Source organism: Epinephelus moara, chromosome 18 (genome assembly GCF_006386435.1).
Source record: "Epinephelus moara isolate mb chromosome 18, YSFRI_EMoa_1.0, whole genome shotgun sequence".
Lineage (NCBI taxonomy): Eukaryota > Metazoa > Chordata > Actinopteri > Perciformes > Serranidae > Epinephelus > Epinephelus moara.
In genome coordinates, this window is record NC_065523.1 from 18,421,627 (window position 1) to 18,437,061 (window position 15,435).

General features: G+C 42.1%; 1 protein-coding gene across 1 annotated transcript in view; it reads left to right on the forward strand.

The window, feature by feature from the left end:
• galr2b (galanin receptor 2b) overlaps positions 1–15,435 on the forward strand; it is a 383,467-nt gene that overhangs the window by 17,474 nt on the left and 350,558 nt on the right. The gene's annotated exons all lie outside the window — the stretch shown is intronic.

Below are 15,435 nucleotides of genomic sequence, written 5' to 3' on the forward strand. Positions count from 1 at the left end.
ACATGCAGGTTAATTGGTGACTCTAAATTGCCCGTAACTGTGAATTGACCTGTCCAGGGTGTACTCTGCCTCTCGCTCAGAGCCAGTTGGGTTAGGAAAATAAAATATGGATTAATGTGAACTGAGTCAGTGTATGCTCATACACAGTTTTTATGATATCATACAAATTACATGATGACATGATGATGTTACGTTACGTTGGTACGTAACTGAAAATAACTCAACATTAACTTTTGGTTTCATACGTGACGAGTGTCCCAGCCTGTTCTCATTCGAAGTTTTCAAATACCGCTGCTTTGTCAGTGATTTTAGCATCAGACACAGATACCAAAAGCCACCTTTTGCAGGGGCATGATACGGCATCGGTCAACCAGATGGCACCTGCCGTGGCAGTCTGATACATGGACCGGCATAGTTAGTTAATAACACGGCCACCTGTTGTGGTGGTATGACTGCTAGACAAAGTCAGTTTGAAACGCTGCTGGTGACAACGTCATATAAGTAGCAGTAAAAGTCCTTGTAGGGTGGGTGGGAGCAGTGGTGGTGGAGGGGTCCAACAAATCCTGGACTTTCACCTAGGGGCTCGACGTCCTCTTCCCATATGAATGTTGAGCCATACCATGATGTTTTTTTAAACGTAACAACATGCTTTTGTTGCCTAAACATAACCATGTGCTTTTGTTGTCAACCCCGGCGTTGGTTGTAGTATTGACAGCAGACGCAGGAGGATTCCTAGAGTGTAATATGTTGACGTGAAAGTCCACTAACAAAGCGGCAATATGTGACAACTTGAGATGAGAACGTATTGAATCTCCTGGGTCAAGGTCCTGTGTTTCTTTGTTTGTCCAACCCATCCACCCCAACCTTGTCAGTCTTTGTCCTGTGTGACCTGACTTCCTCCTTTGCTCTCATCACAGCTTCCTGTCTCATATCTACGTAGGTTTCATACAAATGATAGTGCTTTACTTTGCGTAGGTACTATCTATCTATCTATCTATCTATCTAGATAACAATGATCTCTTGACCTTCATCTTCAGTTCACATTGTCCATATCTGTTCCAGAAAGACAGGAAATACCAGTAAAATATCAGTTTGCTTCTTACCCCATATTGCTGCTGTTTTATGCTGCAGGAGTAAGAGATAAAATTAATAAGCGCAGCACAGCACAGCAAATCCCCAAGAGATTGCTGCTTCTCTGGGACGTGAGGGCAGAGCTGTAGGCATTAGAGGCAGCACTTACATAAAAGAAGGTACTAATGAATGACTCAAGCTCCCGTAGTCATAAACACTAAACACACTGATTAACATTACATAATGATGTTCAAACTTTTAAACTAATTCCTTTTTTTATTGGATTTCTCAGTGTTCACCCGGGCAGTAAAATAAGAAATGGATCAATAACCTGTGATGTACAAACAAATGGACAATAACCACGGTCGTGCAGTTCATACACAAGACGCGCTGGGTGACCTGAGACATCTGACAGGTCCATAAAAGAAGACCAGAGGAACACTGCAATAATCCATTGATCCAAGAGACATAAAAAGCTCCAGCATGAACAAGTGTTACTCATTAGTGTGACAAACTGAACATTGCTTTTACACTGCACACGTTCATTTCTTTCACACATTGCCATCAATGTGTCCACTAGGCTGCCGAGTGTGGAGTGTGCCAAAGGAATAATGATACTCTTTTGTGGGTTAATGAATCAATGAGTCAGTGTTTTTCGGTTGCCTTAACATATTTTTGGAGCTCTTTTGCGGTTCACAAAACATTAACAGCAGTCACCACATAATTTAACTTTATACTTTCACATTTCCTTCTTTATGAGTGGTGTGTTGTCCAGCTCTGATGTCTCTGATGTCAACAGAAAAGCGGTGTAAGACAATGATACCTTCTATGAATTATGTGTGTGACTACTGGTGTTGAACCAGAACCAGCTCTTTTCAATGGTAATGGTAACAGTACGCTAACAGGTACCAGAGCTCTACAAAGACATTTTAGGAAGTTCAGCGTAAGTTCAATCAGGAAGACTTTCTTTGTGCTCATCCTTTCACAACTCTCTCTCCATCCCACTCCAACTGCTTCCTCTAATCAGCTGACTGTGGGTGTTCACTCTTCTAGATATCCAATCAAACTTCGCCGCGATTTCTCTCAGCCAATCAGGATGCTACTGCAAAATTTTAAATCTGCTCTCTCCTCAGATGCTGTCAGCCATCATTTCAGGGAGAATCTTCGCACCCGTTCACCTCCAGCCTTCGTATCCTGAGTCAAGACAAGCTCAACAAAGGCTTGTTCCTCTTCTCATCATGATCATCAGCACTTCTCCATCTTCTTGTCATCTCATCTTCATCACCTCTACCACCTCCAGCGTCTAGACCCAGCGGGGTTCCCTATTCGACTATGGATTCATCACCCTCCTTAAAGCATGCCATCTCTATGGGGTCTAATCACCAAAGACTTGCAGGCTATTTGCTACATTGAAGGCAAGCTACTTAAGAAAAGAACCTTGATTGGCCACTGGGGCTAACCATAGACAGTCTATGGATAGTCTATCTCACCAGAGGTTGCACCCATTATCATTTCTCCAGTAGCGCCCCCAACAATAAGGTGGATTTCTTTGATTTCTATGAGGAAGTGACAAGAAATGCGTGGACTGTTGATTTGAGATCTGCACACAGTGTTCTACGAATAATTTTTTTCATGTAATAAAGCTACTGAGTTTTACTTATTTCTTTTTTATCTCTATTTCAGTGATTATTTCTCTATTGTGTCTCCATCTCATGCATTTCCTTTGTCTTTTATTGTGAAGTACCTTGTTGTGTTTGGTCCAGAAAGATGCATTTCACCTACTTTTCCTTACTACGTGAAAACCTCTGCTGATGATCTAAAATTAACACAAGTCAGGTGAGTAACCGTCTTGCATACAAAGCTCTTAACAGTGTTATTTACTGAACTGCCACCAGCCAGAAAAAGGAAGAAAATAACAAATAAAACTGCTGCCAGCTAACTCATGATTCGTGATCACAACATACCTATTCTGTGTTAACGGTCTCTTCGCTCTCCTGTAGTTCTGACAGCAGATGACTGTGAGGACTCAATGATCTGCATAAACAACAACTCCATTATCAGAAAAGACAGATGTACTATTGCTGAGAAGCCTTTACTGAAATACACATATTGTACTGACTTTAAGTGGGTTCACAGTGGGCGCTCTTTCTGTGAATGCGGATGCCTTATATGATGTAGCTGTGGAAATAGGGCCTGTTAGCTGGAGGTGATTGTAGGCTATGTATACTTAAGTAACTGACAACCTTGACAGAGGCTGCATCGGCCTGTGGCCACACTGCACACTGCACTTATTCTTAGAGATTGTTTAAGACCATTGTAATTCAAGTCACAAATTTTCATCAGTTTTGCTGAAAGATTTTAGGTTTGAAATAAATCTATTAAGTACTTTTTTTAATAAGTAAAAGTTTTGCAGATGCCTTTTTTCCCAGTTGAAAATTACATTGATGCCATACAGACACAAACACCTACTAAACAGCTTAAAATGTGAGGATTGGTGTAAAGGAGAATCATTTCTCCTCAGGAATTACACTTTAAAAAGCAATTCCACCTCAAAGATGCTAAAGGGAAATGAGATTTTCATGTTTGGTTACATTTGGCTCATTATTGCTCCCAGTGTGAATCCTTTGCTACTAAAATAGGCTGCAACCTCACTGCATTTAGCAGTGTAGATCTGATGAAGCAGAGTGAAGCTACAGCAGCCCAGAGACAAGGAAAAAGCAATAATCTGAGCTGCTGAGGACAATGGGAGAAACCTTGGAGTAGGCAATCACCATTCTCCAAGGACAGCTGAAGATGCAATTGGAGCTGTCACAGGAAGGGATTGGTTTATAAGTCAGTAGCTTGGAGTTACAATAAGTACACGATGATCTCTCTAGGATTTAGTAAAAAACAAAAATCCACTTCCAAGTTTTTTGCACTAGTCTACATAACATGAACAAAAAAATGTGAGTTTTCTTCATAGCTTAAAGAGTAGTTTTTATGTGCTCAGTTATTACAAGCATCAGCAGTTCTCTTAATCATGTCATGAAAACTTTTGCCCAAAAATATTTGCAGGATCACGCTGCAATGAGAAGTGCATGGTTTGAGCATCGATTACTGTAGTTGGATTTGACCTAGTCCAGTAGTCATATGGCCAAAGATACATAAATCTCAGACAACAACATTAATGTAAAAAAGGCTTCTACATGAGAGACTGAAAACCATTCAGTCACTCCAGCTGCATTTATCTCATAAATCTTGTATAGAAAGACTGTTTGCTGAGGCAATAATCCACCATGAGAGATAAGTACTTAATATCAAGTACTTTGGCACACTCAGCGAGAATCACTAAATGTCATTTTCCCTGTTTGCTTAACCCTCTTTTGATGACACAAAGGAGAGCTCACACAGTCATTAAAGAAATCAATCCAACTTGGTTCAGTTTTTTTGCCATCACACATTTACTGTATTTGATGACGCTGTTACATAAAGCTACAAACACTACAAATCACTATAAATAACCTTGTAGTTTCAGGGGGTGATTTAATGGAAGGTTCATCTTGACATTTTGTATAGAATGTGAACCTTTGAGCACTCATTACAACACAAACCTGACCTGATTTCATTCAGAAACTCTTTCATTTCTGTGCAGGTCACTGGATCAGCCTCTTTTCTGTTATACTGTATAAAACCAGTACTTATATTGCAAACCAAAACGTACACATTTCCTTTTTATCCAACCTGAATCCTCAGTGGATTGAGGTTACTAACTTAACCCCAGTCGTCAGAATAAATTGACATTGTACATTTCTGCAAACCACAGATATATAACATTTGTTTATTATTGTGCAGCAGACATGTTGAAACTATGTTTCTTTATGTTTGTTTACGCAATGCTGTGGTTAATGTGTGGTTATTTGTTGGCACAAAAACCACTTGGTTATGGTTAGGGAAAGACATTTTGGCTTACAACATCCAGTTTTGGTGGCACAATCACAGCTGGAAATGGTGTCAATATATTGCTCACAAATATCCAGTTTTCATGGCACAATAAAGCTGGATATGCTGTTGATGTCTTGCTAAAAGCACCAAGTTTTGGTGGCACAATAACAGCTGGCAAAGTCGCCAATGTCTCGCTAAAGCTTACCTGGTTTTAGTGGCACAATCAGGCTGGAAATTCCATCGATGTCTCACAACACCCAGTTCAGTCCGGAACACATTAGTCAAAGAAAACTTAATTTCCATTTGGAGTATTATATTTTGTGGTATGGCTCTGTTCTGAGGCCTCTCTGCCTTTCCTCGGGCCTATGTGGACAGCCTAAGGCGGAAAGAGTACACCTCTCTGCCCTTCCATGTGCCTACATGGAAAGCCTAACCCCCAGTTTCCACCAGATGCGTGTTGGTTGCGTCTGCGCTCCGGCACGGCAGCGGAGTCGATAGGATTCAATTCTAGTCAATGTGTGTGTTTCCACCGGCTGCGGCTGTGCTGCGTTCCGGCTCCGTCTCAGCTGCGGCACTCCGGAGCCCTCCGCAACAGATACGCAGGACTTCTATTTTTGCCGGACGCTGGAGCACAACGCAGCAATTCAGCACAGAGCAGATCGTGCGGGGCAGGAAGTCGTGCACACAAACAAAATACAACATCCGGTTAATTTTCAAAATAAAATACACAGTGTTCACGGTGGTCAGCGGATCATATTTCCCTGCACTACACCTTAAAAACTACATAATGGGCAGAGGCAGGCCTGAAGTCAACAGGTCAGAGGTTTTCAGATGTCATTTCACCCCGTGAACACCATGGACAAGGAGATATTAATCATGGAGGAGCACCGAGATGTCTTCTGGTGGAGCTGCACCGCTCCGCACAGCAAACGCAGCCGGTGGGTATTGACGGATGGCGGAGCACGCATCCAGTGAAAATCAGGCATAAGGCTGGGAGAGCAGAAGCAAAGACTCCCCGGGAACAGAACAGAGCAGCATCAATGACAAACAGAAATGACTGATAAGTCAGACACAGCATGAAAAGGAGGAGCTTGGGTGGAGGCTGGTTGCAAAGCAGCTTGCAGAGGAAGCAGCAACAGTAGGCAGGCCAGAGCAGTAAATAGAGCGCCCTGAATGAGATTCGCCATCAGGTTGCATAGAAAGGAATCATGTGACCTATCAGCTGACTCCCTTCCATCAATCAGCTGCTCCATCAGTTGTTTGGGCTGTTTGAGATCAGTTGATGTAGCTAAAAAAAAATAAAAAAATAAAAAAACATCCGGTTTTGTTGTTTGCTGGTTTTAAACAATAGTCTGCAATTTGGCAGCCTTTTGCCCAGGTCAAATGCCATCCACCACCCCAAGTGAGCTCATATACATATAATCAGAACTATATCACTACCTCACAACATTGATAATTTGCAGAAGGGTACATTACCAACATTTTATTCTGGCCACTGAGCTGCACAAACTCATACCCCTATGACTCAGGAAGAAAGAGGAGAGTGAAATGAAGGGTACAGGCAGGTCAGCATGTTGCAGAGAGATCTCATCAACAGTAACAGGAAACAACAGTGTAGCAGGATCAAGTCATACACTGTTTTTGAGAGTGTGAAAACTCTATCACAACACCTGCAGTGCACCTTTACAGAAGTGTCTGCTACCCATTTGATGCTACGAATTGCAAGGATTTTAATTTAGCTTTAAAGACTAATTCATGGTTATTTCTTTGATTTAACCCCACAAGGTGCTTTAAAGCGTTGACTTAACATAATGCTGATATCACCCTGAGAGGTCGTTTTTATTCTCTGGTCTGTGTGGGTTAATCAGTCATCAGTCCAATATGAGCCTGTGTGCTGAGAGCTCCACTGGCATGAATACGAAGGAGCACAACTGGCGCAGCATGGCAACAGCAGCCTTATTTGCTCTAAACATCCTGTTGACTTAAACAGCTCTCCCTGAGTATAAGGCGTTCATCGTACTGTAAGCTGTTTTGATGAAAAGGCTGTTCAGTTCTATTTATAAATTCAGCAAATTCAGCATACACATTGATCCACAGTTCATTCTCCGTTTATCATCCGATATGCTTATCCAGTTTTAGTGAAAGAATCTATGTCAGATGAACACAGTATATAAGATATTACCAGTTAACAAAGAGTGCCCTCTTCAGTCTGTGACGTAACACTACAGTTATGCTCAAAACACATATCCTCCAGAGACCCTGCATCCTCATATAGTCCAGGGGCCAAGGCAGATTTTGGTATCACTTAAAGGGACCAAACAATTTTGGTATTTTTGACTTCCTCTATGTCTCTAGTTTACATTTTGGTATGATAGACCAGCCTATCTAGTAGCTTAATAAAAAAACTCTTATTACTCAGTTACTGTGCTAACACTATGTAGCCTACAGTAGGCCTACTACCACTCTGCCCAGTTGCTATTTGACCCATAACTAGGAGGCAAAGGGAGTGCTACCACTTGCCTAAGGAGACAAAATGACCACAAAGACACAGAAAACAGAAAATGGCCACAAAGAAACACAAAATGACTACAAAGAGACACATGTATACAAACACACACAGTGGCTATAAAGAGACACAGTGACTATAAAGACACACAAAATGACCACAAACAGACACATGTACACAAACACACACAGTGACTATAAAGAGACACAAAATGACCACAAAGAGACATACATGTATACAAACACACACAGTGACCACAAAGAGACACAGTGACTATAACGAGACACAAAATGACCACAGAGACACACATGTAAACACACACAGTGGCCACAAAGAGACACAAAATGACCACAAAGAGACACAAATGACCACAAGGAGACACAAATGAATACAAACACACATAATGACTACAAAGACACACAAAATGAGTACAAAGAAATTCAAAATCACTACAAAAAGACACAAAATGACTACAGAGACACAAAACGATCACAAACACACACAAAATGACTATAAAGAAACTCAAAATAACTATAACAAGACTGAAAATGACTATAAAGAGACAAAAAAATGGCCGCACAGAGACACAAAATGGAAACCTTCAGTATCTCATAGTAACTCATTAGCATATTTGGAACCATGTTGAGTGGAATGCATGTGACCATCTGAATTCTAAATTCTAAGTTCTAGATTCTAAGTTCTAGATTCACAGAGTTTGTAAATAGGAGTCAGATCTGATCTGATCTCGTCAGTCTATGAGTACAAGTCGACAGAGAAGTCGATTTGCACCTCAACAGGATCGAAGCAAGTCGTCAATTCAACGGATATTAGGTGACACAGGTAAGTCTCTGTTGTTGTTCAACGGATATTAGGTGACACAGGTAAGTCTCTGTTGTTGACTACAGACCACTGGTTAACCTGTTGAAATGTAATAAGTATTATGGCTGTTTTAATTACTTCATCACTGTAAAGTAATTTATTACAGTTGATTAGTTTTTGAACAAATGTTTTATATTGGGCAATGAAGCAGAAAAATGTCCCTAATTAGTTAGATATAGCTAGTTAATCCTAACACTGTGTAGACAAGTGTGAGAACTTCAGAGTTGCGATGTACAATACGAAGATGTGTTTACATGAATGTTCATGAGACGATGGTTTCTTGTGTATTCACGCAGCAATAAATGAGACAGATTATCTGTGAAAAAAAATCATTCTCCTCTGCCTACTCTATTGCCTTGTAGCACTTCTAATGGCCTTACCGCGTGTGAACGAACACAACCAGTCTGAGCCGAGGAGTCTGTAACACAGCCGTCAGTCATGTCAGTCGCTCCATGAACTACGGTCAAACTGTCAAACAAGGCAGCACTTATCAAATATGAATCAAGATTCTGTTACTGCATTGCCTAATGCTCTCCTCAAATGTTTTCAGAAACATATTTTAGTTTAGTGTTTATCTGTGAAACGAGGGCGTTTGTGACCTGGCCACCATGTTGGATACAGTTAAAAGGATTACCAAGCACTGCTCACCAGTCAGAGCAAACTTTCCCCTTTAACAGCTTAACAGTACACTAAGGCTGCTTTCACACCTACCCTGTTTGTTTCAGTTTAATCGAACTTGAGTTTCTTTGCCTCTTAAGTTGGGTTCGTTTGGGCAGGTGTGATCACAGACCTTCTTGAAGAGCCGGTGTCAGTCTGGTTACAAACGAGCTCTGGTGCAGTTTGTGGTGAGAACGTGGTCCAACCTTGATCCGAACCAACTGCAGTCACATGACACATTGTTTGGGGTAAACATGAGCATGTTACAGTCCTGGAGGATTATTAATGTGCACCTCCTCCTGTACTGCCTTAATATGCACATTCAGCACATCCAATGCATCAAAACATTGTTTTCTAGTTGGAGCTGCGCCTCGTTTTCAAACTGTATGGTTTGACTAAAATGAACAATGACAGCAATATAGTCCACGATGAGCAGCGCTAAAGTCAACCCCCATGGTTGTCCCTCCATTGTGACATTAGAAAGTGTCACATTTACCTTGCATGTTAACTCTTCTTCAATGTTTTGTTTACTTCCTGGAATTTTCCCGCATTGAAATTCTGTCCAAACAAAAGCAGCTTTCTCACACAGGCATTTCATCTGGTCTGCTTGTAAATGCTGCTGTGAGAACACGAACCAACTCTAGGCAATTATGCAACTTTGTAATAAAATAAGTCCCTGATTCGGACCAAAGCAAGGTCTCTAGGTCTGAAAGCACCCTAAAATATGTTTTTAAAAACATTTGAGGTGAGAAATGGGCAGTACAGTTACAGAATCTTCAGGCATATTCAGGCATTTTATCAGCACTACCTAGTTTGACAGTTGGACCTCAATTCACAGACAACTGACATAACTGACAGCTGCGCTGGAGACTCCTCAACGCTGATTGGCTGTTACTGGTTGCCAGAGTCAGATTCTAGCGAACGCCACTAGGGGCAGTAGGTAGCGGAGGGTTGTATTATTTTTTTCCACAGATTATCTGTACTTCTTTCAGGATATAGTGATAGTTTCAGCAAATATGACACCAAGTTATTTTCAAGTAAAAAAAACACTGAGCTGTTTAACATGAGTTAACGACCTGTTCTTCTTTCTCTCTGTAAGATAACTGTTCATGATGGGACAGTTTTCATCGATCCCCGTAGGCTACAAACAACTGAAACGTATGGAAGAAGGAAGCTTTGGTTTTTCGGTCCGATGCATAAAAAAGGACACCGAAGAGACTGTTGATCTGAGGATCCCATTCCCATGCAGCGTGGACACTGAAGTAGGTCCCTTTAATCATTGGCATGGTTATATGGGTTTTAACTAAATATCAAAAATGGTTTCCTGCCTTTAGTGCATGTAAACATGTCAGCTGTGACATGCACAAAACAACTAAGCACAAAACTATCATGTATTTTTTTGTCTCCAGTTGCCTCTCGTGACTTTTTTCAAGAAGAAAAACCTGGACAAGTGTAACATTGTCAGGTTCATTGAACCTGTCACATTATCGGACAACCGCACTGCTCTGGTCTATGAGTCACTGGATGTGACTCTACGAGACTACATCAGCACCAACGCCAGACTGAATGCACATGAAGTCAGGAGTGTGGTCCAACAGGTAAGGTTACAGTATTATCAGACACAACGCTAAAGTCAAAGAGCTGTCGGTGTTGCTCAATTGTCTGACTGTCATCGTTGATCTTTGCACTCACAGCTGGCCACAGCATTAAACGCCCTGGAGAACATCAAAGTGATCCACTCAGATATAAAGTTGGAAAACATCATGCTGGTGGATGGTTACGCGCAGCCCCTCAGGGTGAAGCTTAGTAACTTTGGGAGGGCTCTTCCATCCAGATTGGCAAAGCAGGGACGAGTTTGCCAAGCAGTGAACTACAGGTGAGCTACACGAATCACAATTCTACTAGTTTGTAGGAAATTTCTGCCATCTGCACAAATATGACAATGTGCCTAATTCTGTGTCCATATTTGTTTCATATTCAGGGCTCCAGAAATATTTTTGGGACTGCCATTTTCAGAGTCCATCGACATGTGGTCTCTGGGAGTTGTGATGGCAAGACTTGTGCTTGGTTATTCCCTCTTCCCTGGACATGTTGACTATGATGTAGTAAGTCACTAACTGCTTTCTTGTTTCTGTCCTTCTAAAAGATCTAGTACCGCTTCACTCATCACTTTGTGATCTAAAGAATGATTGGCTCTAGATCTTAAAGATACCCTGTGAAGTTTTCTTGGAGCTAAACACAGTTTTAATTCATATTTGTTTCAGTTAATTTACTGCTTCAGAAAACATTTACAAAGCTGTCTGTTTAAATATTTAGAATCCTGCATTGTTTACATCCATGATTATTAGCTAGTAGTAGTATACTCTGCCTTTTGCTGGATATGTGTTACCTTTCTGGGCACGTTTCAACAATCGACTGTAGATTAGTGGAATGGCCTGAAGGTGTAGGGATTATCTCAGGCATGGATGTACAAAGACATAAGGATACAGCCTTGGAGGTGGGGCCCTGTTCATTCCCATGAAAGTCACTCAGTGGTGCATGAAGCCAAAAATAGCTTGATTTACGTGGTATGACATTACCCAGATCTTCCACATAGGGGGCCCATAGAGCAAGCGCACTGACTAATGGTGGCTGAGCGGCTAACTTCTGATTTAGCCTGAAGTCTGCTTCTCAGCTGATGTTATTTGACGGAGTGGATGAAATCCTGATAGTGAAACAAGTCATTTTGCAGGGGTTGTGATGCTCAAATTTTTTTTAATTTGATTTACAGACGTCTCATTTCCAATGTAAGTCTATGGGGAAAAGTCTGGCATCATGTGACAGACCCTGTCGTTGTAACTTCACTTTTGGCCACAACGTAAAATTAGCTTCAGAGCCCGACACACTTCCTGGGAGCTTGATATCAGGAGCATATCACTACCAAAGTGAGTGCTGTGTCCGCATACTAGGCGTTTTCAGTGGGTGTTGGCCTCCACCAGGGTTGTCCCTTGTCACTGATCCTGTTTGTGATTCAGGGGGAAGGAAGGGGTCTGGTTTGGGACCTCAGAATTGCATCTCTGCTTTTTGCAGATGATGTAGTTCTGTTGGCGTGACACCATGATCTCCAGCATGCACTGGGGCGGTTTGCAGCCGAGTGTAAAGCAGTTGGGATGAGGGTCAGCACCGCCAAATCTGAGGCTATAGTCCTCTGCCGGAACCCTTCTGGGTTGGGGGAGAGTTACTGCCCCAAGTGAGAGAGTTCAAGTATCTCGGGGTCTTGTTCACAAGTGAGGGTAGAATGGAGCATGAGATGGATCGGCTTCTGCAGTGAGGCAGGCACTGAGCCAGTCCGTCGTGATGAAGAGGGAGGTGAGCTAGAAGGCGAAGCTTTCGCTTTACTGGTCCAGTTTTCGTTTTACTGGAGGTGTTTCGGGCACATCCCACTGATAGGAGGCCCCGAGGTAGACCCAGAGCACACTGGAGGGATTACATATCTCATCTGGCCTGGGAACGCTTTGGGGTCCCCCAGGAGGAGCTGCAAAGTGTTGCTGGGGAGAGGGACGTCTGGGGTGCTTTGCTCGGCCTGCTGCCCCTGCGACCCGACCTTGGATGGATGGATGGATGGATGGATGGATGGATGGTACAAACAAAAAAAAAGACCCACTTAAAAAACAATGCTCCAATGTGCAGGGAGGACTTGGTTTCATTAGAAATGTTTAACACTAGTGCAGATACACCACCTCACATCTGGTACCAAAATGATTTTTGTGATACCCTACTTAAAGCTATAGTTGGTAATGTTGGAGAGCTAGCAAGATTTGAAAGCGGCACCTCCTCTCAGCTCCACCCCCTCCTCCCCCTCCCGTCAGTGCTCCGTCCAAAGCCACGGCCCCACAAACTTGAACGCGCATCCTGCACTGCAGCAGGAGTCAGCAGAGCAGAGGAGAGCTGAGTAAAATAACAAATCCCTCCTAAGCAAACAAATAATTACCTGTCCAACAGAAAGACAGCAACCTCTGCATCACTTTTCAGGCCCTTCAGATCCCTCAGTTGTCTCCACCATTCAAAAGCTGGACTGCTGTTGATGTCTGGTTTGTCCTCTTGCTTTATCCAAAGCCTTTTTCGTCGCAGCCTTTTCTGCCTCCGACTTTCTTTTCTCAGCCTGTTTAGCGGGCCGAGCCGTTACAAGTAACGCTGGAAGTGGTACTTTTGGCTGCATTTTCTCTGCCATTGTTCAGCAAACTCCTGCTAACTCAGTATTTCTGCTGAGGAGTGTACTGAATATTTTCTGCAACGGTGACAAGTGATGAGTGCACGCAGGGAGGAGGGAGGGACGGAGGGGGACTCGGGCAGGACGAGACATGAAGGCATCTGATTGGTTCTTTCCATTCGCACCGAATGGCAGGGATTGGTCAGAGTTTTTACAGGTCTGCAGCTGCCACAGAGGTCGGATTTTTTTCATTCTTTTTTCTGAGCACATTATGTATTGACTACTCTCAGGATGGAAGGACCATTTCACCCAGTATAATAAGAAGTGTTTCTGAACAGGATTACCAACTATAACTTTAAGGAAATATAAACGCAAACTTCCTAAATGAGACACAGTCTAAAAAAATTTTGATTCTAAGTGCTACAGACGTTTCAGCACCAAAATATATAAGGGTTTGATACCCAGCGGAAGCTTCACAGGGTATTTTTAAAAAACACCGTGAAATTGACACTTCCTGGAAAACAGTTAATCACAGAGTAGGTGTGGACATAAGATCTAACCAATCATAAACTTTTAGGTAACCCTGTATTGCATGAAGCAGCATTTGGTGTGCTGTTAATGTTTTGGCTGCATTTGTGTCAGATGTAATTTGTACTTTGAGAGATGCTGTACAACATACAGAGTTTATTACAAATACTACTTTGACAGTTGGACAGCCATGAAGAGATTAGAAGCATCCTGTTGCATATATTGATGTGATGCTGTGTTTTGTTTCCAGCTGAGACAAATATTGGATCTCCTGGGTTATCCCCCGCACCATCTTCTTGAAGCTGGGATGCACTTAAACAGATACTTTGCGCAAAGATGTAACGGCAGATGGAGAATGAAGGTACGACAAGATTAGAGTCATTTCATCCACAACACTGTCTTATGTAGTTAAGATGATACTTTCTAACATTTTTCACAACTCGATCAGATAATGTGATGAAGAAGTTCCTGACATATTCTTATTCTTCTTTTAGACATTTAAGGAGTTTGGGTATCATTGGACTGTTGCCCACAAATGGTACTCCAGAATCAGCAACCTGGACAGTCTGGACACGGTAGGAGGTTACTTGGATTGTGCTGTAGCTGCTGAAGATGGACTTTAATTGATTCTCTTTTCATGAATCATAAAGTTTACTGGATTTGCTTTTGTTTCCCACATTAGTTGCAAATAGAGTTAGGGGACATGATGGAGCCGGGTGAGAGGATAGAATACACAGATCTGCTGAAGGCAATGCTTCGCATGGATTCAAGCGAGAGGATTACCCCCAGTCAAGTCCTCGCCCATCCATTCATCACGAGAGGCACCCTTCAACCTAGCTCTGAGTAAGTGTCTGCGTTTGCACGAAATCCAACACAGATTAATACTATTAATTGCATTTATTGTCTTTTGTGAGTTCTTTATTTCAATTTAATTGTGCCTTTTAAATAACTGCTGCCGATCTTCATTCAGCAGCATACATGAAGCCTCGGCTCAACCTCCACAAATGCCCTCCGTCAGCACATCGTTGGAGCGTAAAAACGGGTAAGACTCTTCTCCTCATTTCAGACATGTCTATTTTTTAAACATTAAATGTTGGATACGTTCTCAGTCAGCTGTTTGTTTAACTCCATGTGCCTTAATTCAACAGGTTGGGTTCTGACAGTGAGTGTCATGAATCTGATTCAGCACAAAGTGTATCTCCAGGTGTTATCTTGGTGCAGCCTGCACCACCTGAATGCCGCCTGGTGTTGGTGGAGGGCAGCAGGCAGAGCGAAGGAGCTTGGTAAGAGAATTTTCTCTGGACATGTCATTTATCAGATATGGAGTTAGGCCATCAGTAGAGCAGATTAGGGAAGAGAATACTAACTGTGTGTAGCCCACATGGCAAACTGATTTATCACCAGACTGACAGGATTCACACGATCCACAGTCTATTTATTGTGTAGTCAAAACATTTATTTGAAATGTATCTCATTACGTTTTAATTCAGATTTGAGATTCTTCTTACTCAGATTGTGACAGGTACAAATGAACCTAGAAATAGGCTGGAGAAATTATGTAATGACACTCTAACACTTTTTGAATTTGTTTCAGATATCTCAAATTAAATGAGGACGAGTTGAAATTAAAATTTAAGATTTCTGCGATTTGGTTGTGTTTTGTCAGAATTTCACTTGAAATCTT